The sequence below is a fragment of the Geotrypetes seraphini genome, chromosome 13 (assembly GCF_902459505.1).
Source record: "Geotrypetes seraphini chromosome 13, aGeoSer1.1, whole genome shotgun sequence".
NCBI classification, from domain to species: Eukaryota; Metazoa; Chordata; class Amphibia; order Gymnophiona; family Dermophiidae; genus Geotrypetes; species Geotrypetes seraphini.
This window is the reverse complement of record NC_047096.1, coordinates 14,745,248-14,771,660: the sequence shown is the minus strand read 5'-3', so window position 1 is coordinate 14,771,660 and position 26,413 is coordinate 14,745,248. Positions and strand designations below refer to the sequence as shown.

At 45.0% G+C, this 26,413-nt stretch overlaps 1 protein-coding gene across 3 annotated transcripts in view; it reads right to left on the bottom strand.

Annotated features, from left to right (window-relative positions):
- Positions 1 to 26,413, bottom strand: part of LGR6 (leucine rich repeat containing G protein-coupled receptor 6) — a 213,893-nt gene that overhangs the window by 142,131 nt on the left and 45,349 nt on the right. The window lies entirely within an intron of this gene.

Genomic DNA, 26,413 nt, shown 5'->3' with positions numbered 1-26,413 from the left:
GAAAAAGTTCAGTTTACAGTAAAATGTGGAGGGTTACAACCCCCCAAACCCCCCATAACGCCGGCGCGATGTCTATTAAGTAAACTGGGGGGGTTCCCCAACAAACCCCCCCGTCAGAGCCCCTAAAAACTGTAATTTAGAGTGGCACGGCGGCGCGCTTGCGTGCTTTTGTCTTTCGCGCCATTGTCTATGAACCGCTAGGGAAGATGCCTTTGATGGACGAACAAGAGGTTTTGTGTTTAAGTGGACTGTCAGGCATCAGCCCTTGTTTGCTGCTGTCAACATCCATTTTGAAAGGCAGTAGGGCAGGGGTGGCACAAAAAGAGTGAGGCGCAGTGGTTAAAGCTACAGCCTCAGCACCCTGAGGTCGTGGGTTCAAACCCACGCTGCACGATAGGCATCTCTCTCCCATGGATAAGGAATGTCAATGGCAAGAAAAACAGTGAAGGCAACCTTAGGTTTCTTTATTACAGGGCTGCCCAAGTCCAGTCCTCGAGATCTACTGGCAGGCCAGGTTTTCAGGATATCCACAATGAATATGCATGAGAGAGAGATTTGCATACCAAGAAGGCAGTGCAGGCAAATCTCCCTTATGCATATTCATTGGGGAAATCCTGAAAACCCATCTGGAATACGGCTCTCAAGGACCGGAGTTCCCTACCCCTGATTTATCGCATGGTACATTCTAAAGCAGGGCTGCCCAAGTCCGGTCCTCGAGATCTACTGGCAGGCCAGGTTTTCAGGATATCCACAATGAATATGCATGAGAGAGATTTGCCTGCACTGCCTTCTTGGTTTGCAAATTTCTCTCATGCATGTTCATTGTGGATATCCTGAAAACCTGGCCTGCCAGTAGATCTCAAGGACCGGACTTGGGCAACCCTGCTTTATTATATCTATTTGGACTCGACACATATGTGTTTCGGCCCTGTGGCCAGCGGCAGACAAACTCGGTTCTCAAGAGCGTATGCTCTTTTTAGGGTTTCAATATCAAGGACGTTGTTAAAAAGGCAATAACCAGTGGAGGCTTTTTGATTTGTTTCGCGGTAGTTTCGTTCAGACTCCTGAAGCAGGCCACAGGGCCGAAACACATATGTATCAAGTCGAAATTGATGTAACTAATTAGAGCATTTAACGGTTGCTACACTTTTTGTTCAATTAGCTTTAGTTTCAGATAGAGATTGGCTTTTGAAGTTGTTGTTTTAAATGTATAAAGATGTTTTGTTTCTGAATCAAAAAATAAGAATAAGAATTGTAGTGGGAAGGGGTCCTGGATCATTATATGCGTATATGCAATTGGTAAATTATATTAATAAATTGAAGAGATTGAATTTTTCTTGTGGAGTTCATGACAGAATTATTTCTTTTTTTAATCAATGTGATGATGTGCCTATTTCAGTTTCTTTATTACACAAGTGGTGGCGGAATATATTACCTACCCGTACATATGATAAAATTCTACAAAATTGGAATGAGGAGTTGGGAATTCAGATTTCTCTTCTTGATTTTACTCAATCTATTAATAGACTACCAAAGATTATAAAAGGGTGTGTTTGGAGAGAATGTACTTATAGAATTTTGCATAGGGCTTATTTTTCCCAAATTCAAGCTTTTCATGCAAATTTAACTCCAATTTGTATAAAATGTAATAAAGATCCTGGCACATTATCTCATGCTTTTTGGTTGTGTCCTTTGATCAACTCATTTTGGTCTGCCATCCTATTATTTTTGGGTTCTTTATGGGGTAATTCGATAGTGGGTTGTCCTAGGGGAATAATTTTTGGTAAAGCATCAGCTTGTGGGGTTTTTGGCCAACTAAAATGTCTTTTATTTCAGAAAGACTGTATGATTGGGCATAAATGTATTATGCAATTTTGGTTGCAGAAAGAATCTCCAAGTTGTTGGCATTGGAGGAATCAATTACCGGTACATCGCTTATTTTTATTTGAGAGTTGGGAGGTTCAAGGTTCGCCTAAAAAAACTCATCTTTTTATGGACGTTTGGGATCCTTATATTCAGAATCTTTCACCAAAAATACGAAGTTTGGTTATCAATGATTTATTATGAAAATTAGGTTTAATAATTACATTCCAGTTATTTATTTTAATTCTTTATTTTTGTCAACTTTCATCCAGGGTGAGGGATTTCATTTAGGGGAAGATAGTGGGTAGGGGATGGAATTAAGGGGGGTGTAGATAAGATTGAATTAATTCATATGGAAATTAAATTTGAAAGAATGATTTAAATTTGTATGAAATATTATTGCAATTCTTATTGTATTGAATGTATTTTTGTATTATCCTATTGTACTGATTATTTGATTCTTTTAATAAAAATTGTTATACATATAAAAAATAAGAATGTACCCAGATAACTCAGAAAAAAAGGAAACAGTTTTTGCTCTCGAGACCACAGGTGTTAAAAATTGGAGCTACGTTTATACTGAAATACCCCTGTAAATGTTTAGTTAATTTTAGGGGAGCTAGATATACCTTTTTTGAATCTGCACAGTTAGAGGTTTATTTTGGATAAGGAGGCGACGACTGCAAGTACCCGTATTAGTAACCAAGATAAACGTTCCTAGTTAGTAAATTGGGTCCACCTCAGCCTGCCTGAATTTTTCCAGACAAAATGTTGGATTAAATAGTCTCTGATCTGTGATACCCCTCCCTCAATGATTGTGGACTAATTAACAGTAGAAAGAATGTTCAATTTTTCCTATATTGTTTTATATGATTTATTGTGTGATGGACACTGTTTTATTTCATTATGATTGCTATTATCATTAAATTTAAACTCAATAAAGACAAAGTAATAGATATAATAAAGGAACGGAGCAGCTAAGGTCGCCTTCACTGAAATGAGAAATGGGCTTAGTGGATGGGGAAAGAACCATAAAAGGGCACAGTAAGTCCATTTCTTAGTGCGGTTTAGTATAAGGGCACCGATGATAGTGTGAGCGCGAACGCAGCCCTGCTTACTGTACGGGCTAGTCACTGTGAATGTGCGACTCCCCAACTCCACTTCCAGTCCAGCCCCTTAAGCTATGTAGCGGGAAATGCATGCAGGCAAAGTGAAGGCTGCTCCAGCTGGAATAAATCGTAAGAGTGTGGAGAAGCAGAAAGATCAAAGATCCTGGCACCTGGCCCTCAGTGTGTCTAAGAGTTCAGCCTTGCCTACGGCTAGGTTGCTTGAATTTTGCCAAAGGTCGCAGCCAGCTTCCAGTATTTCAGATGTTTGTGCTACCCAGCCTGGCAGGGAGAAGAAGCCGCAACGGACTTCAGGCAACCCCCATGACAGACAAAGGGCTGAGAGGAGATGCCTTGTTGTGTGTTGGTTTTAAATGGATTATATTTAATGTGATTATTAATCACTGAAACTCTGTTTAAAGAAGGGACAGGTAATAAGTGTAATGAAACAGAGCTTGCACGGAGATGGAATTCCTGCTTTTCTTAGAGAAACCAGAACTTCATTTCCATACGTGCAATGGGGTAAAACTAGGCCTGGCTCATCTGGCCTATTTAACATGGAGCCATACAGACTATCACTACTCAGATCTGGATCCTACATGCTATGCTATTTATTTATTTTTTTTCCATTTCCCATTAATGTTTTTATTACATTTCCAGGATTTTCTGCAGGCTGTGGTACTTTTTACTGGACCCACAGAAAGCTGATCCAAAGATGCTCAAGTACGTGAGCCTTCGAGACCACACGGGCCTTGCCTTCTCCTCTAAAAATATTTGTTGAAAGGGTCTCTTACCGTGACAACCCAAGACAGATGGATTTTCATCGTGAGGGTGTGCAGAGCAGCTGAATTTCTTTGCATACCTAATTTAGAAAGCATATATTGTGGGAAAAGCTAATTTAAAAGTCTTGCTGGCTACCATTTTGGAGACCCTTCCCTCACCCAAACAGCTTCCCTAGAAAACACATGAACCCTTCTTTGGCCGACTTCAAGGTGCACTGTCGGAGGAGCACCCTTTTTATTCCCCTTTCTCCCTCTCCCCTTGCATGCCCAACCCTCGCCAATCTCATTGGTCGGATAACTCCAAATCCAACCTCCTCTACCACTAGTGTTTATTTCTTCACTCCAAGTTTCTGCAAAACAATACCTGTGTCAGGAGTTAGAGAATGACACGGTGAAAAAATTCATCACCATCCCCGTCCCCGCGGATAACCGCGGGAAATAATCCCATGTCATTTTCTAGTGTCTATTTCAACCTCAGTCCTTCTACACCAGCATTCTTCAAAGCAAAGCTTGAGGGTCAGTGGTTGTGGCCATTCATACTCTGATTCTTATGTGAGCCAAGGATAATGAAGCCATTGTGACATCACTGATGTGATTGGCTCTTAGGCACTGGTGGAATGAGGCATTATGACATCACAATATCTGCTCTGGATACCAGAGACTGTCATTCTGTAGTGTCTATCTCAACCTCAGTCCTTCTACACCAGCATTCTTCAAAGCAAAGCTTGCGGGTCAGTGTTTGTGCCCAATTATACTCCGATTCTTCCCTCTCTCTTTAAAGAATGACATGAAGATGGTTTCCCGCGGTTATCCGTGGGGACGGGAACGGTGATGAATTTTGTCACCGTGTCATTCTCTATCAGGAGTCCAACCTCAAAAAATGTATCAATGAAGCACACTGTTTTGCTAGGCAAATAATAAAAACATCCCAAACCGTTGGTTAGAAGCATCAAAGTAGCAAGCATCTTCCCAAAGTGCTAGTTTAAGATTTATTTCTCGCCTTTAAAAGCTGCTACTCTCTAGTGAAAGAGGGGTGTGTGTTTTTTTCTACTACAGTTGGATGGAAAATAAGAAAAAAAAAAAAAAAAAGTACAAGAGCTACAGCCAGATAAAAGCTGAGTGAAGAAAAGACCTCTTTTTGAAGTCAGGTGAGAGACAGTCAGACTGCTCCTTAAGATGACAGAGGACTCAGGTATGCTTTCATCTTAGGAGCTGGGGTTTCGGAGCAAAACACCAGGATAAATCTTAGAGTCATTTCAAAATACCTCGGAGCAAGCTGGAGCTTTGCAGGCAGCAAAAGGGAGAGAGCAAGGCAGGAATCCAATGGTGACAGAGGGGCTAGATTGAGAAAAGAGACAGAGAGAAGGATCAGAAAGGAAAGAGAGGCAGAAAGATAAGCAGAGATGGGGAGGAGGGGGAAGAGGAGAGAGAGAGAAGAGAGAAAGAGAAGCAGAGAAGGAAGTAGAGACTGAGGGGGAAAAAAAAGAGGCGCGAGAAAAGAGAGAAAGGGAAGCAGAGACTGAGGGGGGAAAAAAAAGAGGAGCAAGAGAAGATAGAAAGGGAAGCAGAGAAGGAAGCAGAGACTGAGGGGGGGAAAAAAGAAGAGAGAAAGTGAAGCAGAGATTGAGGGGGGGAAGATGAGCGAGAGAAGAGAGAAAGGGAAGCAGAGAAGGAAGCAGAGACTGAGGGGGAAAGAAGAGGAGCGAGAGAAAGTGAAGCAGAGAAGGAAGCAGAGAATGAGGGGGGGGGGAAAGAAGAACGAGAGAAGAGAGAAAGGGAAGCAGAGACTGAGGGGGAAAAAAGAAGAACGAGAGAAGAGAGAAAGGGAAGCAGAGACTGAGGGGGAAAAAAGGAGCGAGAGAAGAGAGAAAGGGAAGCAGAGACTGAGGGGAAAAAAAGGAGCGAGAGAAGAGAGAAAGGGAAGCAGAGACTGAGGGGGGGAAAAAGGAGCAAGAGAAGAGAGAAAGGGAAGCAGAGACTGAGGGGGGAAAAAAGGAGCGAGGGAAGAGAGAAAGGGAAGCAGAGAAGGAAGCAGCTCTTTTGCTTTATTTCTCCTCTAGTAAAAATCCTAACACAGATACTACTACAGATCCCACTGTGACTAGATGTGTGTTATTTGGTGAAAGGGAAGAAGAGAGAGAGAGAGGATATGCTGACCTAACACCGAGACTAAGGGCTCCTTTTACTAAGCTGCGCTAGCGGTTTTAGTGCGCGCTACACGCTAATGCCTCCATAGAGCTGGCGTTAGTATTTTCCACGTAGCGCGGGGGTTAGCGCACGCTAATCTTCAGCGCGCACGCTAAAAACGCTAGCGCAGCTTAGTAAAAGAAGCCCTATGTTTCAGATCCACATTTCAATCATTTGTTTTATTTAAAACATTTTTAATCTGCCTTTTTCCAAGGTGGTTCACAAGATTACATACGTATTTCAACACTTGCCCAACAAAGATCCTCCGCATCAGCAAAAATCATAACATTAGACCATCTCAACCTATAAATTACATCTCAACCGCTCATCTACTGCATTACTTCAATCAAGCAGCATAAAATCGGTTCATAGTCTAAAGCGCGCGAGGTCAAAGGCACGCCGACAACCGAGCACAGACAACTGAGGGCAGGACTTCATTGCGCCAAAGAAAAAATGTATTTTAAAGGGCTCTGACGGGGGGTGTTGGTGGGGGAAGCCCCCCCCCTTTACTTAATAGAGATCGCGCTGGCGTTGTGGGGGGTTTGGGGGGTTGTAACCCCCCTCATTATACTGGAACATGGCAGCATGAGGCAGCGTGATCCCTATTAAGTAGAGTGGGGGGGGTTCCCCCCCACACACACACCCCGTCAGAGCCCTTTAAAATACGGGCTTTCTTCGGCACGATTAAACCCTGCGCTCAGTTGGCTGCGCTCAGTTGTCGGCGCGCCTTTGTCCTCACGCGCTTTTGACCCGTCACCGCATAAATCTAATAACCTGCAAAAAAAAAGATGATATTCAGAAAGTAAAAAAAATTAATTCAAGAAGCAGAATATTAGCTTAGAAAAGTTTGAAGAAACAAATGGACGTTGAGCAACTTTCTAAATTGCAATCGATTTCTACAAAACCGTAAAGTGCCAGACAATGCATTGCACCTAAATGGTCCCGCTTTAGAAAAACATGAATTTTTGGTCCGTACATATCGTAAAACATTCCCCTTTGATGTGTCAAACAATCAACAATTCTGTGACCTCAGCGTCCTTGGCGGAGTAGATAGTGTTAGGCATTTTGCCAAATAATTCGGCTCTGGAACGTGTCCTCAGCAACGCGGCAGTGGAACGTCCCGACATGAGAAGGCCCGAAGCAGCCCGTTTAGATTGCTGCCGCGACGCTGCCTTTTGGAAGTAGGTCATGAAATGTCAGTCTCGCGGTCGGCATGGGGGAGGGATAGAAAGATACTGTGGGTTTCTGACTGGGTAGTTTCCCCGAAAATAAGACCTAGTGCATTTTTGGGACCCAAAAATATTATAAGACAGTGTCTTATTTTCGGGGAAACACGGTATTACCTGCGTGAGCAGCATTATGAACTTCTTGCCCGTGTTGGTGTCAGCTCTCTCTAACGTTACTTCTGGACCCAGGAAGTGACGTCAGAGGGATAGCTGACATGATGCGGGCAGCTCACTCCTGGAAAATTAAAAAGATACATGGGAAGGGAAGGGGGGGGGGAGTCGGGAAGGAGCGGAGAAGAGGGTGGAGGAGCCACCGCCCCAGGCAACTACCACGCCATGCTACTGGTTAGTCCCACAGCACATTGTGAAGTCTGGGATAGACGGCGTTGGATTTTTCACGCCCTGCATGCAAACTAAAAATTCCTTTAAGCAGATTTGCGGGACATCATAATTGGGAGTTATTAGAGCGACCAAACATGCATCCAAAGTTCGAGAGAGAGGAGTGCAGATTCAGTTAGAAGAGGTCAATCCTTACTGTGCCTTATTTTTAGCATATGTTTTGACTGTATTTTTATTTCCTTTTAGGGCCAAAAATCCATTCAGACACAGTAACATAGTTTATGACGGCAGATAAAGACCCGAATGGTCCATCCAGTCTGCCCAACCTGATTCAATTTAATTTTTTTTCTTCTTCTTAGCTATTTCTGGGCAAAACTCCAAAGCTTTGCCCAGTACTGTGCTTAGGTTCCAAATACTGAAGTCTCCGTCAAAGCTCACTCCAGCCCATCTACACCATCCCAGCCATTGACGCCCTCCCCAGCCCATCCTCAACCAAAAGGCCATATACAGACACAGTATTGGCCTTAGTTCTTCAATATTTACTATTATTTTCCGATTAGAGATCCTCTGTGTTCATCCTTTTTTGAACTCCGTCACCGCTTTCGCCTCCACCACCTCTCTCGGGAGCGCATTCCAGGCATCCACCACCCTCTCCATAAAGTAGAACTTCCTTACATTGCTCTTGAGTCTACCACCCCTCAGCCTCAAATTATGCCCTCTGGTTTACCATTTTCCTTTCTCTGGAAAAGATTTTGTTCTACGTTGATACCTTTCAAGTACAGCTATATAAGTCATTGATTTGAAAATGAAGCAACCTGGATGCATGCTATGAAAAAGAAATCTGTTAGAATGGCTTCAGACAGACATTTTTACCAGGCAGACAGAGAACATGGAAGAAGATATCACTGACATAGATTTCTGCTAGGCTGATCTTTGCAAAAAGTAAATTTAATCACGTCTCTCTCGCGCATGCAAAAATCTTCTTTGGCTTCCAATAATTTCCAGGGTTTATTTTAAACTAGTCTTTAAGCCCGTTACATTAATGGGTGCTAGAATAGATGTGTGTGTGTCTTTCTTTCTTTCTCTCTCTACTTGGCCGCTTTCTGTCTGTCTGTCTGTCTCTCCTTGGCCGCTGTCTGTCTTTCTTTCCTCGGCTGTCCACCACCACCCCTTGCCTGCAGGGCAGGATTAATTCATTGAGGGCCCCTAGGCACACAAGTACACTGGGCCCCCCTGCCCCACCCCACCCCACCATGTGCCCAGGCGGAAACAGGAAGCTGCGTCAGAGGGAAGCTTTGGGCAAACATCATCGCTTGCCCAATTACAGTTCCTGTTGCCTTTCTTACCCATGTTGCTCGCTTGTCTTACTTTCAGTCGATGGGGTAGGGGTGCGTTGCCATTCAGGGGGGCCCGCATTGCCAATCGATGCTGGAGGGGCTCATCGCCATTTGGAAAAACAATGTTGATGCCCTCCTTCATCGGGCCCCCCTGACCATTTTGGGCCCTAGGCACGTGCCTACTTGGCCTATTGGTTAATCCTGCCCTGCTTGCCTGCTCCCCCTGTCCAGCAGTAGCCTTTCTCCCTTCCTTTTACCTCCCCCCTGTCTAGCAGCACCCCTTCACTGCTCCCCCTGTACAGCAGCAGCCCTTCTCCCTTCGTTTTACCTCCCCCCTGTCCAGCTGCACATCTTCCCTGCTCCCTCTGTCCATCAATACCTGCTCCCAAACCGCAGCTACTTCCGTCGCATGGTCCTCTTAGAGGAGTGACAGTGGGAGGGGGGAGTCGCCGGCGTGTTTTTCACCTCCTTGCATCCGTGGTCGCCATTTCAATCTCCGCATGCACAGTAGGAGCCAGAAAACCGCCACAGGCTCGTTCTACTGGCACGGAGCTAGGGATCACGGACGCAGGGATCACGAAGTTTGAAGTGCGCATGCGCGTTTAGGGTTTTATTATAGTAGATGTGCCTGCTTAACATTTAAGTTTCAAGTTTATTAAAAATTTGATTAATCGCTTATTCAAAATTCTAAGCGATGTAGAAAAAGTAAAATTACAAATTTCAGGGGGAACAGAACAAACAATTTTGACGAACCAGACAGAACATACCAAACAAAAGGGGAAAAAAACGGGGGAAAGAAACACAATTGTTGATAGTAAATAAGACAAATAAGGAAAAAATAACAGGGAAGGTAAAAGTGGGAGACTTGAAATAAGTCAGAAAATAAAATTCATTTCAAGGCTCCTAATCTAGCTTACTAACAGTCAAATGCATCTTTAAAAACATCTTGCATGGCTTTCTTCCTCCTTTAATTCCCCCTGTCTTGGAATTCTGCAAGATCTGACATTACCGGTTCATAGACAACGACGCGAAAGACAAAAGCGCGCGCCGACAATTGAGGCGCAGCGCCCGCCGCTGCACTGCTCTAAATTACAGTTTTTAGGTGCTCCGACGGGTTTTTTTTGGGGGGTAACCCCCCCAGTTTACTTAATAGACATCGCGCCGGCGTTATGGGGGTTGTAACCCTCCACATTTTACTGTAAACTGAACTTTTTCCCTAAAAACAGGGAAAAAGTGAAGTTTTCAGTAAAATGTGGGGGGTTACAACCCCCCACACCCCCCACAACGCCCCCACAATGCGGCGCAATGTCTATTAAGTAAAGTGGGGGGGTTCCCCCCCACGCCCCCCCATCGGAGCACTAAAAACAGTAATTTAGAGTGGCACGGTGGCGCGCGCTGCGCTCAATTGTCTGGGCGCGCCTTTGTCCCGGCGCGCTTTTGACCTGCCACCGACATTACCAGATCTACTCAAAAATTTAAACTGTCCTTTCCTACGTCGAAAGGCGTGACCTACATTGGCAAACTTAGGGAAGTCTCTACTTTTCAAAATTACTGAGCTGTGGAATAATTTTCCTATTCAACTGCGCGACCTGGGCTCTTTCCAACCATTTCAAAAACATCCGAAAACTTGGCTCTTTTCAAAGTTTTAAATTCCGCTCCTCTCCATACTATTCCAAATCCATGTGGCATCTGTTCTCCTTTCTAATTTCTTGTAAACCTCTACTGTTATAGAGAAGATGCGGTATGTAAGCCTAAAGTTTAGTTTAGTTTTCATTTTAAAAAAACTCAACGAAAAGATCTGAACTTAAAAACTCCCCACAAAAACATAAAAAGCAAAAAGAGCCAAGGCAGGGGGAGTGAAACAAAATGACAAAGTCATTACCGTATTTTCGCGGATATAACGCGCACCGTTGTAAAACGCGCACAGGGGTATAGCGCGCATAAATCACGAAGATATGTAAAAAAACTTTTCTATACCGCGCTCAGGCATATAACGCGCATGCTGCCCGACTCTCCTCTGGCCACCCCGACTCTCCTTTCGCTCTTCCCGACTCTCCTCTGGCCACCCCGACTCTCCTTTCGCCCTCCCCGACTCTCCTCTGGTTGCCCCGACTCACCCTGACTTTCGGTGCACTGCCCCGCCTCTCCGTGCGCTGTCCCGACTCTCGTTCACCTGCCCTGACTTTCCGTGCACTGCCCCCGCCTCTCCGTGCGCTGTCCCGACTCTCGTTCACCTGCCCTGACTTTCCGTGCACTGCCCCGCCTCTCCGTGCGCTGTCCCGACTCTCGTTCACCTGCCTTGACTTTCGGTGCACTGCCCCGCCTCTCCGTGCCTGTCCCCCTTGAAGTCCTGTCCCCCCTTGAAGGTCTGCCTGTCCCCCCTTGAAGGTCTGCCTGTCCCCCCTTGAAGTCCTGTCCCCCTTGAAGGTCTGCCTGTCCCCCTTGAAGATCTGCCTGTCCCCCCTTGAAGTCCTGTCCCCATCCTGAAAGCCTGATGCCCCCCCTCGACGTCCGATTCTTCTCCCCCCTCGGCAGGACCACTCGCACCCCCACCCCGAAGGACCGCAGACTCCCCGACAATATTGGGCCAGGAGGGAGCCCAAACCCTCCTGGCCACGGCGACCCCCTAACCCCACCCCGCACTACATTACGGGCAGGAGGGATCCCAGGCCCTCCTGCCCTCGACGCAAACCCCCCTCCCCCCCAGCCGACCCGCGACCCCCCTGGCCGACCCCCACGACCCCCCCCACCCCCCTTCCCCGTACCTTTGGAAGTTGGCCGGACAGACGGGAGCCAAACCCGCCTGTCCGGCAGGCAGCCAACGAAGGGATGAGGCCGGATTGGCCCATCCGTCCTAAAGCTCCGCCTACTGGTGGGGCCTAAGGCGCGTGGGCCAATCAGAATAGGCCCTGGAGCCTTAGGTCCCACCTGGGGGCGCGGCCTGAGGCACATGGGCCAAACCCGAGCATGTGTCTCAGGCCGCGCCCCCAGGTGGGACCTAAGGCTCCAGGGCCTATTCTGATTGGCCCACGCGACTTAGGCCCCACCAGTAGGCGGAGCTTTAGGACGGATGGGCCAATCCGGCCTCATTCCTTCGTTGGCTGCCTGCCGGACAGGCGGGTTTGGCTCCCGTCTGTCCGGCCAACTTCCAAAGGTACGGGGAAGGGGGGTGGGGGGGTCGTGGGGGTCGGCCAGGGGGGTCGCGGGTCGGCTGGGGGGGAGGGGGGTTTGCGTCGAGGGCAGGAGGGCCTGGGATCCCTCCTGCCCGTAATGTAGTGCGGGGTGGGGTTAGGGGGTCGCCGTGGCCAGGAGGGTTTGGGCTCCCTCCTGGCCCGATATTGTTGGGGAGTCGGCGGTCCTTCGGGGTGAGGGTGCGAGTGGTCCTGCCGGGGGGGGGATGGATCGGACGTCGGGGAGTCGGCCGGGCAAGAGGGCTTGGGCTCCCTCTTGCTCCGATCGTGGATGCGGGTGCGGGTGGGAGCGCGTGCGAGCGGTCGTTCGGGGTGGGGGTGCGAGCGGTCCTGCTGGGGGGGTGAATCGGGCGTCGGGCGGGGTGGGAACTGTTTAAAAACTTTTGTATACCGCGCTCAGGCATATAACGCGCGAGGGGTATGCGCGGTACGTAAAAACCACGTATAACGCGCGCGTTATATCCGCGAAAATACGGTAATCTCCTGTAGATTTTGTATGTGTTCACCGGCTTTAAGTTTAAAGTGATAAATTCTTAAGTCAACTGTCTTCCACACCGTTCCAGTTTCATATCTCTAAAGATACATCCGACATCTAGTCAATATGGTGTGGTGCTCTCTAAGGAAGATCAAACAGTATCTAAGGAATGTTTGAATACAGGCAAAGATCCAGAGCCCTGGAAGAAAGTTGGGGAATTTTTTCTGGCTGCCCTCTGTCTTCTTACTAACAATGTTATCATGTTCTGTGGTCAGAAAGCATGGACAGACATACCCACAACCTCACAGATCATCCTACCACAAGAACATGGACACAACACGCATGAAGGCACCCCACCTACAGGCTTAGACATGATTATCCGAAGGGTAACTGCTACTGAAAGTTAGCGAGAATCAAAGGAGAAGGTCGCTGACCAGAGCAGGATAAATCATTTGAGTGGAAAACTGTCTTTTTTTCATCTGGGGTTCTGGAAGCAGGGGAGGCAAAGTGACTTACACGAGATCATGCAGAGAGAGTCAGTGACCGAAGGGAGCCTTGAATTAATGTTTTCTACTGTAACTCCGTCTAGTCTGTTGTAGAGCAGTGTGTATGTATGTATGTGTGTGTTGGTGTGTGTGTTGGTGTGTGTGTTGGTGTGTGTGTGTTGGTGTGTGTGTGTTGGTGTGTGTGTGTTGGGGTGGGTGTGTTGGGGTGGGTGTGTTGGGGTGGGTGTGTTGGGGTGGGTGTGTTGGGGTGAGTGTGTTGGGGTGAGTGTGTGTTGGGGTGTGTGTGTTGGGGTGTGTGTGTGTTGGGGTGTGTGTGTGTTGGGGTGTGTGTGTGTGTGTTGGGGTGTGTGTGTGTGTTGGGGTGTGTGTGTGTGTGTTGGGGTGTGTGTGTGTTGGGGTGTGTGTGTGTGTGTTGGGGTGTGTGTGTGTGTTGGGGTGTGTGTGTGTGTGTTGGGGTGTGTGTGTGTGTTGGGGTGTGTGTGTGTGTTGGGGTGTGTGTGTGTGTGTTGGGGTGTGTGTGTGTGTGTTGGGGGGGTGTTGGGGGGTGTTGGGGGGGGGTGTTGGGGTGTGTGTGTTGGGGTGTGTGTGTGTTGGGGTGTGTGTGTGTGTGTGTTGGGGTGTGTGTGTGTGTGTGTTGGGGTGTGTGTGTGTGTGTTGGGGTGTGTGTGTGTGTGTGTGTTGGGATGTGTGTGTGTGTTGGGGTGTGTGTGTGTGTGTTGGGGTGTGTGTGTGTGTGTGTTGGGATGTGTGTGTGTGTGTGTGTGTGTGTGTGTTGGGGGGGGGTGTTGGGGTGTTGGGGTGTGTGTGTGTGTGTGTGTGTGTTGAAAATATAACAGCTATCCAAATGGTCACACATAACTGGAAGAGCCACGACAGAATAAATCACACATTTTGGTGGGCAAATGTGTGTACCACATATAAATTTGAGAGAATGAATGCGGAATGTATGGGGTTTAATAATTCATTTAATAAAAGTATGGAGCCCATTGACTATGTTTGTTACTTCGCAATAAGGGTCATGTATCTTTCCTTTTCTTAGATTTCCTTACACATCCAGGGTGATGGGGGAGGGAAATATATTTTGAGGATTTAAATTACTTAATTATAATATTGTAATCACATCATATGTCATATTGTATTAATAATTGGGAGGAGGGTGGAAGAAAATGATTGTTTTATGCATTACTTGTGTAGTTAATAGTGCGTTTATGCAGTATTTTATGTTCAATTAATTGTATTGCACTGTCAAAGTTTGAAAATCAATACACTTCCCCCTCCCCATTCGCGTTTTCAGCAATCGCGATTTCACATATTTTGGGGAGGGGAAAAAAAAAGAATAAAACCCCCATAGTTTAGCCTTCCCCCCGGCGTCCCGGCCTTACCTGGTGGTCTAGCGGGCTTTCGGGGCAGGAGCGATCTTCCTACGCTCTTGCCCCGTGCAGATTGCCAATAGGAAAAGACTGTGAGGAGTTCCCGTCGTAGTCTCGAGAGACTACAGGAACTCACAGCAGCCATATATGTTGACTCAACAAGATATATAGCCTTCTGCACCATTGCACCCGAACTATGAAATGGTTTAGCGTCTACTCATCTGGAAGACCCTTTCCTCAAATTTAAGAAAACCTTGAAGATACATTTATTCATGGAGGCTTTCAGCGAGAAGCTAGGGGGTTTGGTGTGCATCAGAAGGTAACAACCTCCACAGTCCTACTCTACTATCAGATGACCCCCCATACTACCCTTATTATAACTATCTCTACCATCTCTTTTTCTCTTCTTCCTCCTCTGTCTTCCGTTAAAATGTTGTTCCTTTCACTATTTTCTTTGACCGATGTAACATTGAAAATTGCTTTGAGGAAAAGTATATCAAATAAAATCATAAACTTTAGATTACAAAGCTCAAGATATATTTTATCTGGTGTCGGACAATCTATGTTTAATGTGACAGGTCAGATATGAATCACTAGCAGGAGCATTCAGCTTTTAAGAAAAGAAGCTGGAGCTTGTTCCATCCTAGAGGTAGAGAGAAAAGAGCCAGGGCAAACGTTTCAATTCAAGTTTCAATTTATTTGCTATATAAACGACCTCCTCATCCAAACCACCTCTACCAGGCATAGAAAAACACACACCCCATTCACTTACCCCCCAATCAAAGAAGTAAAACGGAAAAAAACGGACTACTGGCCACTCAGGCAGCGAAGATAGACAACCAAGTCTCCAACCTATTGACAACAACTCCAGACTACAAGATGTTCAGAAAGGAAATAAAAACTATACTCTTCAAGAAATCCCTTAATAAAGCTTAATACCATGATAAAGCTTAACCCCCCTCTTACCATCTCCTCCCTAACCCCAGATCCTACTTTTCCCTCTCTTGGAAACCTTCTCTGATCTAACGTTGTAACCCTTCTTCCATAACTCTTTTTGTAATCCGCTTTGAACCGAAAGATAATGGCGGAATAGAAATCTGTAATGTAATGTAATATATCATGAATACAACCACAGTTAGTCTAAGCGGTTTTAAAAAACAATATACTCGCATTATTAAAAGAAAATAAAAACACGGAAGGACATAACAAGGGAGGCAATAAGCAAAAACAAAAAGATTCTCGCTTAGAATTTAGATAAGCAACTCAATCAAATTTTAATTTAAAAAACTTGAAAAAAACCCAAAAAACATGAAACTTGAGGTTACAATAAAAAACAAAAAGGTTGTAGGAAGGAGTGGAACAAAAGGGACAGGAAGTCACAGTGAAATTTCACCCAAACAATTAAAGATATAAGCTAAGAAGTCGAGAAGAAAGGGTGATCCATAGCATGGGTAAAGGAAGTACAAAGGTCAAGAGCAGACAGCCAAAGAAAAATAGTATGACTTCGAAGTCGCAAAAGATTTTTCAATGCGGAGGTAGTAGGGTAAGGGGAAGAGGAGGATTCAGACAGAGTGGCCGAGAAACTTGGCTCCCAGAGATGCCATTTATCTATTCCTGGTTTTTGGTCTTCCATCCCAGTGTATAGCAGGGATAGCATCAACACAGCCATGAACGCAGCAGAGCATCTGTTTAGTTGGAGTGGTCAAACAAACCCATCCCCAGCACCGCCCCGAGTTCTCTAGTTACTGATATTGGGTGAGGTAATAGGGCCTTGTGGCCCACCCCATTCCACTGCCTATTAAGAAGCGCTAAAATTTTCTCAAAACGGACAAAGAAGGCTCAGGTGCGTATAACCAAGAAGAAAATCAACTGAGAACCTTTTAATTCAAGAAAATGTACTTAGAGGTTTATTAGCTCAGTCGGGGATAAGGACCCATTCAAGAACAGCAGAGCATGTAAGGTCACCCTATAATCACCTGCCTGGGGTAAGAGGCGAGCTGTTGCTCAGAGATCAAGAGGGTTAGTATCTTTGGATTATGTGACCCCCAGACGCTCTGCTGACCTTACCTGGCTCTGATGTAGGTTTCTGGCTCCAGTGTTGCAGGCATCTATTTAAAAGCAATTCGTTATTTGTCACTAATTAACTGACTGGAACTTGTGATGCAATGGCTAACTTTTCAAAGTCATTAGCGGAGCAATTTTATCAGCATCATGGGCATATAGAGCAGCAAAAGTGTTGGATGCCCTAAGCCAGAGGTAAGCAAGAGCCGGAGCCGGAGCCAGGTCAGGTTTTCAGGATATCCACAATGAATATGTATATGAGATGGATTTGCATGCACTACCTCCTTGAGATGCAAATCTATCTCATGCATATTTATTGTGGATATCCTGAAAATCTGACCTGGCTCTGGCTCTTGAGGACCGGAATTGCCTACCCCTGTCCTAAGCAAACCTTCAGCTTACACCCACCTCGCTTAGTTTTCAGGTACCTAACTTGCTGGTTTTCCCTCTGAGATTAGAGCATAAGAAATGCCCGCACCGGATCAGACCGTGGGTCCATCTAGTCCGGAGGTCTGCACCCGCGGAGGCTCAGCTAGGTGTTCCCCGACAAGGACCTTGGTCACTCGTATCCCTCAATGTGTCTTGCAAGAAGATGTGCGTCCCAACTTGCCCTTAAATCCTAGAATGGTAGTTTCCGCCACAACCTCTTCCGGGAGAGCGTTCCAGGCGTCCACCACTCGCTGTGTGAAATAGTATTTTCTGACATTTGTCCTAGTTCTGTCTCCCTTCAGTTTCAGTCCATGACCTCTTGTCTGAGTCACATTTGACAACGTGAATAACGTTGTTTCTTGCTCTATTTTGTCGATTGCTTTTAGTATTTTAAGATAACTAAACTGTACAGTCATGACTGTACAGTCATCATAGGGGCAAACATTTCAAAATATTTGGAAGCCCAAATGGTGATATACAAGTCCCAATCTCTTTTCCTGATGTCATAATGCCTCATTCCACCAATAAGAGCCAACCTCATCAGTGATGTCACAATGGCTTCATTGTTCTCTACTTGGCTCACTTCTAATATTGTATTGGAGGAGAGTGTGATGCAGTGGTTAGAGCTACAGTCTCAGCACCCTGAGGTTGTGGGTTCAAACCCCGCACTGCTCCTTGTGACCCTGGACAAGTCACTTAATCCTTCACCACCCCCGGTATATTAGATAAACCGTGAGCTTGCCAGGACAGATAAGGAACATGCTTGAAGTACCTGAATGTAAAACTGCTTTGAGTATGGTTGTATAACCACGAAACGGCAGTATACAAGTCACAATCCCCTAAATATTAAAGTTTGATCATGGTTCTTTGAGGTTGTTGTGGCTTCCAGGACTTATTGGGGAGGAAAAAGCTTTTTACGAAAGATTTGCGCATGTTATCTGCAGCAGAGTTCATAAGGATGCAATGGGTTCTATGGCAGACCATATGCACTAATCTTTAGTAAAAGACCTCCCATGTTTTGCTCTGACGGGAGCAGTTTCTGCTGCTCCCCTAAAGGTTCAGCCAGCCTTGGTGTTTAGGAAATTGCCCAGGTGTATACAATCATACTAGGTACTCCTAGGAGCAGGCACAGAATTAACATTTGTGTATGTATTTTATCAAGTACAGGCTTAGGGAGCAATTATATAATGGCACATAAATGGGGGGGGGGGGTGACGACAAAGAATTGTGCTAAGTGGCAAGCCTATATCGACGAGACTTAATTGAAGACATTCACAAAATTGAAATGAAAGGAAAAGCAATATTAATAGGCATGTGGGATCTCTTAGGAAGAGAAGAAGATGGTGGATGCTGCGGATGGGCATATTGGCTGGGCCATTTGGCCTTTATCTGTCATCATGTTACTATGTTTCTATAACGATAAAGTTCTATGACATCACAATGCAGGTGTAAAGAGCCTTAGCCTATAGGAAGAGGAGATGCAAATGTTAAGAGCCTTAGCCAATAGGGAGAGGAGGAGATAGTGGATGCTGTAGATGGGCCATTTTGCCTTTATCTGTCATCATGTTACTATGTTTCTATATGTCAAACACAAAATCAAAAAAGACAAACAAAACGAAAAAAACCCACTGAAAAATCAAAAATGATAAACAGCGAAAAATGTGGGGTGAAATAACTATTGCCAAAAATCATAAATAATTCATTAATCAACACTGAAAAGAATGGTAAGGCTGAGCTTTCATTCAAAATATAAAACTCATTTGTGGTGAGACCTCAGAAATTCATTCCCCAACTCACTATAGGGCAGCCTAAGCTGATCCATTCGGGGGATTAATTTATCAATCACCACTCACCAACCTTAATGCAAAATCTTATCGAGTTAAAACAATAAATGTTATAAATATCATAAATATTCTTTGAACATTATAAGTGTGAAACTTAGCTTCAAACAGCAATGAAACTTCACAATCGTGATCTCAACAGGGCCCATTTCAGCCGTGGCTTCGTCAGGAGATCAAGAGAAATGACTATAACTGAACATGTTCCAACTAACATCCAGTGACCATTTGGCAGAAAGCTTGATATGATCCATGTCACTATGCAATCATCCTCACTAGGACTTGTGCTCCATAACTTCTGCCCTATAATGGCGTCTGCCTGAAAAAAACACCATGGCACTTTAGTTTTGCACCAAGTCCACTTACAACAAAAAAGCAGATGCAAAGAGCCAACAGCCAGAAGAAAAAGCAGGTCAAAAGCATTCTAAAAGAATCAAATGATGTCTTAAAGAGAAGAAAGAAGAGCTGGAATGAGTAGGGAAAATCAGCTCAACCTGGAGCAGCTCAGGAGCTGAAAGTGTAATCTCTGGAAGAAAGATGGGAGCACCAAAACAATACAAGGAGGAGGCTTTTTTCATGGGTAGAGCTGCCAAGTTACCCTGTTCCAGGAGAGAGACTTTTTAGCCAGCCCTGGGTTTGAACTTTGCAGTCCAAGTGATGTAGTATTTACAGACCCTTATTAAAATCAATACTACAGGTCCCATAATGCATCGGGACTGGTGGATAACTTGGCAGCTCATATTGCATTCACACTTTCCCTCACTTAGCTCTTTATTGTAACCCACTTGTATCCCATACACTGATAAAATGCACCTTGATAGTAAACCACTTGTATCCCATGTACTGACAAAATGAATCTTTAATATAAACCACTTGCATCCCATGTACTGACTAAACGTATCTTTATTGTAAACCGTTTCTATCCCATGTACTGTCAAATGTATCTTTATTGTAAACCGCTTCGAACTTCACGGTATAGCGGTATATAAGAAATAAATTATTATTTTATTGTTTTATTTTACTTCAATGTATTTATTAACTTACCAATCCCCTCTTTTATCATCATTTTTTTAAAAATAAATATTTTTATTGTAAACCATTTAGGTACCGTGTTTCCCCGAAAATAAGACAGGGTTTTATATTAATTTGCGTTCCAAAAAAAACACACTAGGGTTTATTTTCAGGGAATGTCTTATATTTTTTCATGTACAATCATCTCTCCCTTCTTCTCCTCCATCCCAATTCTTCCTTTTTCTTTTCTTCCCCCTCCCCCCTCCATGTGCAGCTTCTTTCCTCACCTCTCACCCATCCCCTTATGCAGTAGCTCCTGAGGCCTCCAAAAACAGAGGTAGCACTGCCAAATGGGCCGCTTTGCTGCCTTCCCCACTGGGGCCTTCCCTATGCCGCATGTCTTCCCTCTGCCATGTTGCTGATGATGCCATCAGTGATGCAGCAGAGGGAAGGCTCCGGCGGGGAAGGCAGCAAAGCAGCCCATTCAGAGCACCGCCATTGTTTTTGGAGACCTCGGGAGCTTCTGCATAAGGGGATAGTTGAGAAGTAAGGAAAGAAGGTGCACATGGATAGGGGGGAAGAGGAAGAAAAGAAGAATTGGGGTGGAGGAGAGGAAGGGAGAGATAATTGGCAAATCGGGCAGCACTAGTGTCAGGGATGGAGTCGGGGAGTGTTGGGGTGGCTTCAGGGGTCAATCTTAACTAGGGCTTATTTTTGGGGTAGGGCTTATATTAGAAGTATCTTTAAAAATCATGCTAAGGCTTATTTTCAGGGTAGGTCTAATTTTGGGGGTAACAGGGTACCTGTTTGATAAACGGTATATCAAAGAATAAAGAAACTTGGAATGGAAGAAGCTGAAGGACAAGGGATCATGATGTGAAATTGGAGGGAAGGAAGCTCCGAGGGAATCAGAGGAAAAAATATTATTCACTGATGGCTGGTAGGTTCTTGTAATTATTAACCAGAAGAGAGAGTGGAAACACTCTTGACACATTTCAAGTGTGACTGGGACAGATACCGAGGGAGATGTGATAAGGATGGAGGAAGATGATGACTGGAAATGACACAGGAAGCAAGTTGTTAATGGGGAACATTGGACAAGCCAGGCAGTCCCAACTACTTGGGTATGTTATAGGTGAAAGAAGAAATAAATAGTATAATTAAGGAAGCGTGAGTGTAGAGAAGGAAAGAGAAGAAATAAAATATTCTTATAGCAATAGGAAGGAAAGCCAAAGAAAGAAGAGGAAACTACAAAAGAAAGGAAAGGATTTTTTATACCCTTTGGAAGCTTCGATTCATTAGGGCTTACTTTGACGTCTCATCGTTCAGACTCTTAGTACAATCCCTTGTACTTAAGTCAACATCGTTACTGCAATATTGCTTACCTAGCAATATCTCAGAGAAATATGAAGCGAATACACATAATTCAAAATGCTGCGGTCAGATTGATTTTTGGACTGAAGCAGTGCGACTATATAACACCTTTTTTTTCAGGAACTACATTGGTTGCCGGTGGAGGTGCGGGTGAAGTTTAAGTTTGGTTGATTTTGTTAGGTCTTACCCCTAAATATTTAACTGATCTTTTTTTTTCTTTTGCCACTAATAAACATAAGAGAAGTTGGCATCTGAATTTTGTCTTTCCACCCGTAAAAGGTTGCAAACTTTAAAAAAAAGTTATCACTATCTTTTTGTCTTACCCGGCGGCTCTATGGGGTAAGGCCTTGGATCGATCGATTATATCCTCCAGTTCTTACTTGGAATTTAGGAGGCTTCTAAAAAACACCCTCATTTGTCACATATTTGGGTAGCTAATTTTTTCATTCAATTGTATATCCTACTTTTTGTAAACCGCATAGAACTTCACGGTCCTGCGGCATACAAGCCGATCGTTGGGTTAGAAAAGAAAAAAGTGGTAAGACTAAGGGCTCCTTTTACGAAGCCACGTTAGCGGCTTTAGCGCGTGCGACTTTTCATCCCGCGCTAGCCAAAAAACTGCCGCCTGCTCAAGAGGAGGCGGTAGCGGCTGGCGCAGCTGGCGGTTTTAACATGCGCTAAACCGCTAATGCGCCTTCATAAAAAGGAGCCCTAAGGGCTCCTTTTTACTAAGCTGCGATAGCGTTTTTAGCGCGCGCAGAATCGCCATGCGTGCTAAACCCACGCTACGCGGCTAGAACCAACGCCAGCTCAATTCTGGTGTTAGCGTCTAGCGCGCGTGGCAATTTGGCACGCGCTAAAACCACAGCTTAGTAAAAGGAGCCCTAAGGGAGGTCTGTGGCAGGAAATGGTGGTAGATTTCCCTTCCTTTGAGGCTTTCCTCCTGTCCAGCCTTCAACACTGGATTCATTGACTTGCGGGAGTTCAGTCACCAGGATGGCCCCATTTACCAAGTGGATCTAGGACCGGAACACACAGCTCTTTGAAGCAAAAAAGAGAAGGCAAAGGAGGAGAGCAAGCAAAACAAAAAGTGATGAACAAAACAAACAAACAAAAAAAAGGAAACTGTGTCTCTGGGCTAGGCTGGATTTGGCAGAAGTATCTGGCCACGGTTCACAGAGAGCCAAACCCCCCCCCAAACACTTTTTTTTTAACAGCAAACATGAAAGAAAAGCAGAGTCCAAGAACAGCCCTTCACATGGGTGCTTATGTGCTAAAGCCCCAAGATTTGCAAACTAATCTCATTTCAGGGAGAGCAGAGCCAGCTGCAGGGCACTGAATAAGGTGGTGCGTTTGCATCTTCAAAAAGACCCGACTTGCCCATTTCTTGGCTCTGTTGCATATTTCTCATTTATTTTGTATTAAGGGGCTGGAGGTGTTGCCGTACAGTGACAGATTGGAGAAAACGGGCCTCTTCTCCCTTGGAAAGAGGAGACTGAGAGGAGACACGATCGAAACATTCAAAATACCGAATAGACTTGGTAGATAAAGACAGATTGTTCACACTCTCCACGGAAGGGAGAACGAGAGGGCACTCTCTAAAGTTGTAAGGGGATAGATTCCGTACAAATGTAAGGAAGTTCTTCTTCACCCAGAGAGTGGTGGAGAGCTGGAACGCTCTTCCGGAGGCTGTTGTAGGGGAAAACACCCTCCAGGGTTTCAAGACTAAAGCTGGACAAGTTCCTGCTAAACTGGGACGTACGCAGGTGAGGCTGGACTGACTCATTTAAAGCACTGGTCTTTGACCTGGGGACCACCGCGTAAGTGGACTGCCAGGCAGGATGGACACTGGTCTGGCCCAGCAGCGGTAATTCTTATGTTCTTATGTTCTAATCTGCCATTATAGCCAATGGTTCTGTAAGGCTTACAATTATCATACACATTGGATTAGCAAATAAGACAAAAACAGACACTTTTCCCACCCCCTCTATAAAACCATCCTCATCGTTCACTAACTAGCTACTAGCATTCCTTCCTCCAAAGTGCATACATTGTTATGAAACAAGACAGATCTTACAAAATCAAATCATCCAGCTTCATGCGTGTTTCACAGTGACATTTAAATAGCTCCTATAGCTTGAAGGGAAGAATATGGCTTCCAAGATTTCCCTAAAATCCAAACAATCTTTACAGGTTGTTGTTTCTGCTGCTGGACCAATAAAAGTCATTAATAAATAAATAAAACGGAGCCGATGCTGGGCTAGAAGAGACTCGGAGCCAGTACTTGGAGATGTACCTGCTCATCCCTGTGACCGATGACAGAGCTGCTAAGTCCCCAGACTGAGTCCAACCCCAGGCAGATGTGCTGTCACACACAGAAAAGGATCAGAGTGTTATTGTCGACAATTCGATGAAACCTTCCGCCCAATGTGCGGCGGCAGCCAAAAAACAGCAAACAAGATGCTAGGAATTATTATAAAAGGGGTTGGTTAACAAGACTAAGAATGTTATAATGCCTCTGTATCGCTCCATGGTGCGACCTTATCTGGAGTATTGCATTCAATTCTGGTTTCCTTATCTCAAGAAAGATATAGTGGCACTAGAAAAAGTTCAAAGAAGAGCGAAGAAAGACTAAAACGGTTAGGGCTCTTCAGCTTGGAAAACAGACGGCTGAGGGGAGATAGGATTGAAGTCTACAAAATCCTGAGTGGAGTAGAGCGGGTACAAGTGGATCGATTTTTTTCACTCCATCAAAAATGACAAAGACTAGGGGACACTCGATGAAGTTACAGGGAAATACTTTTATAACCAATAGGAAGAAATATTTTTTCACTCAGAAAATAGTTAAGCTCTGGAACGCATTGCCAGAGGTTGTGGTAAGAGCGGATAGCCTAGTTGGTTTCAAGAAAGGTTTGGACAATTCCTGGAGGAAAAGTCCATAGTCTGTTATTAAGACAGGGGGGTAAGCCTCTGCTTGCCCCGGATCGGTAGCATGGAATGTTGCTACTCCTTGGGTTTTGGCCACGTACTAGGGACCTGGATTGACCACCGTGACAAAAGGCTACTGGACTTGATGGACCATTGGTCTGACCCAGTAAGTGAGCCAAGTATAGGACAATTAAGCCATTGAAGCATCACTGATGAGGTTGGCTCTGAGGCACTGTGGAATGAGGCATTATGACATCACAATCTCAGCTCTGGAATGTTGCTCTCATTGGAGTTCCAGAATCTGGCTATTCTTTGAGATGCTGGAATGTTGCTATTCTTTGGGGCTTTGGCCAGGTACTAGTGACCTGGATTGGCCACCATGAGAACAGCCTTCTGGGCTTAATGGACCATTAGGCTGACCCAGAAGAGCTATTCTTATGTTTTTAATCCCTCCAATAGAGACATCTTTCCTGACACCTACACATCACATGGGGTAGCAAATCTAATATCAGTCCTTTTTTTTTTTTTTTTTTTTTTACATTGACGTTCATTCCCTTTCTGAAATAGGAATATAATGGGAGTCTTAGCAGGTAGCGCATGTTGATGAATTCCCCCCTAAATGTCTATATTTTGGGCCCATTCTAGTCCCACCCAAAACATGCTCAGACCATGTCTCCTTGCCTTATGGATGTTTTTAAGTTTTAGACATTCATATTCCCGTTCTGTAAGATCAAGATTTGGATGGCCATGCAACATGAATGTCCCCATGAATAGGATGGAGTTGGTCCAAAGGAACGCATTTTTCCCCAGTCGGTTCACAATCTAACTAAAACATCTGGGACAATGGGAAAGGGGAATCAAGGGGCTTGCCCAGGGTTACAAGGAGTGGCAGGGGGTTTGAACCCACAACCTAGAGTGGCAAGGCTGTAGCTCCAACCACTACACCACACGCTCCCCAGATAAAATGAACACGATAGCTGCCCAACTGCAGAAAACCGAGCATGTTTAAGGGGTAGCAATTAACTCGTAAAACTGTCATAGATTTTGTTTTTCAGAAAATAAGGCAGGAAAAAAAACACAAAAAACCCAGGGGATTAAGGATAATTATCCTTTAATTCTCGTTTACATACCTGGCCAAAACAAGCACTGTTATGTATTTATTGGGATTTATTAACTGCCTTTAATGAAGAGATTCACTCAAGGCCACCGCCTGTACAATGGGTACAGTTTAACATTAAACTTACAATGTTATTAACTGCATAACCCTAGTAAAATGACCAAATACTGTCTAAGCATAAAAACAACCAATGAGGTAAAGATGGAAATGGTGAATTAAAAGTGTCACAAATATACACACTTAGGGCTCCTTTTACAAAGGTGCGCTAGCGTTTTTAGTGTGCGCTAGCCGAAAAAAATACTGCCTACTCAAGAGGAGGCGGTAGCAGCTAGCGTGCGCTATTCCGCACGTTAAGGCCCTAATGCACCTTTGCAAAAGGAGCCCTTAATAGAACTGTAGAACAACTTAGAAATGACACGGTGACAAAATCCATCAACGTTCCTGTCCCCGCGGATAACCGCGAGAAACCATCTTCATGACATTCTTTAAGGCGAGAGGGAAGAATCTGAGTATGAATGGCCACAACCACTGACCCTCAAGCTTTCCAGAATGCTGGTGTAGAAGGACTGAGGTTGAGACAGACACTAAAGAATGACCCTGGATGGTTAGAACATAAGACCATAAGCCCATCAAGCCCAGTATCCTGTTTCCAGCAGTGGCCAACCCAAGTCACAAGAACCTGGCAGAAACCTAAAGAGTAGCAACATTCCAGAGCTGAGATTGTGATGTCACAAAGCCTCATTCCACCAATGCCTAAGAGCCAAACTCATCAGTGATGTCACAATGGCTTCATTATCCTATACTTAGCTCACGTAAGAATCGGAGTATGAATGGCCACAGCCACCGACCCTCAAGCCTTGCATTGAAGAACGCTGGTGTAGAAGGACGGAGGTTGAGAGACACACTAAAGAATGACCCTGGATGGTTAGAACATAAGACCATAAGCGTTGCCATACTGGGACAGATTGAAGGTCCATCAAGTCCAGTACCCTGTTTCCAGCAGTGGCCAAGCCAGGTCACAAGTACCTGTCAGAAACCCAAAGAGTAGCAACATTCCAGAGCAGAGATTGTGATGTCACAAAGCCTCATTCCACCAATGCCTAAGAGCCAAACTCATCAGTGATGTCACAATGGCTTCATTAATCCTATACTTAACTCACGTAAGAATCTGAGTATGAATGGCCACAGCCACTGAGCCATTGAAGAATGCTGGTATAGAGGACGGAGGTTGAAATAGACACTAAAAAAAATGACACAGCATTGTTTCCCCACG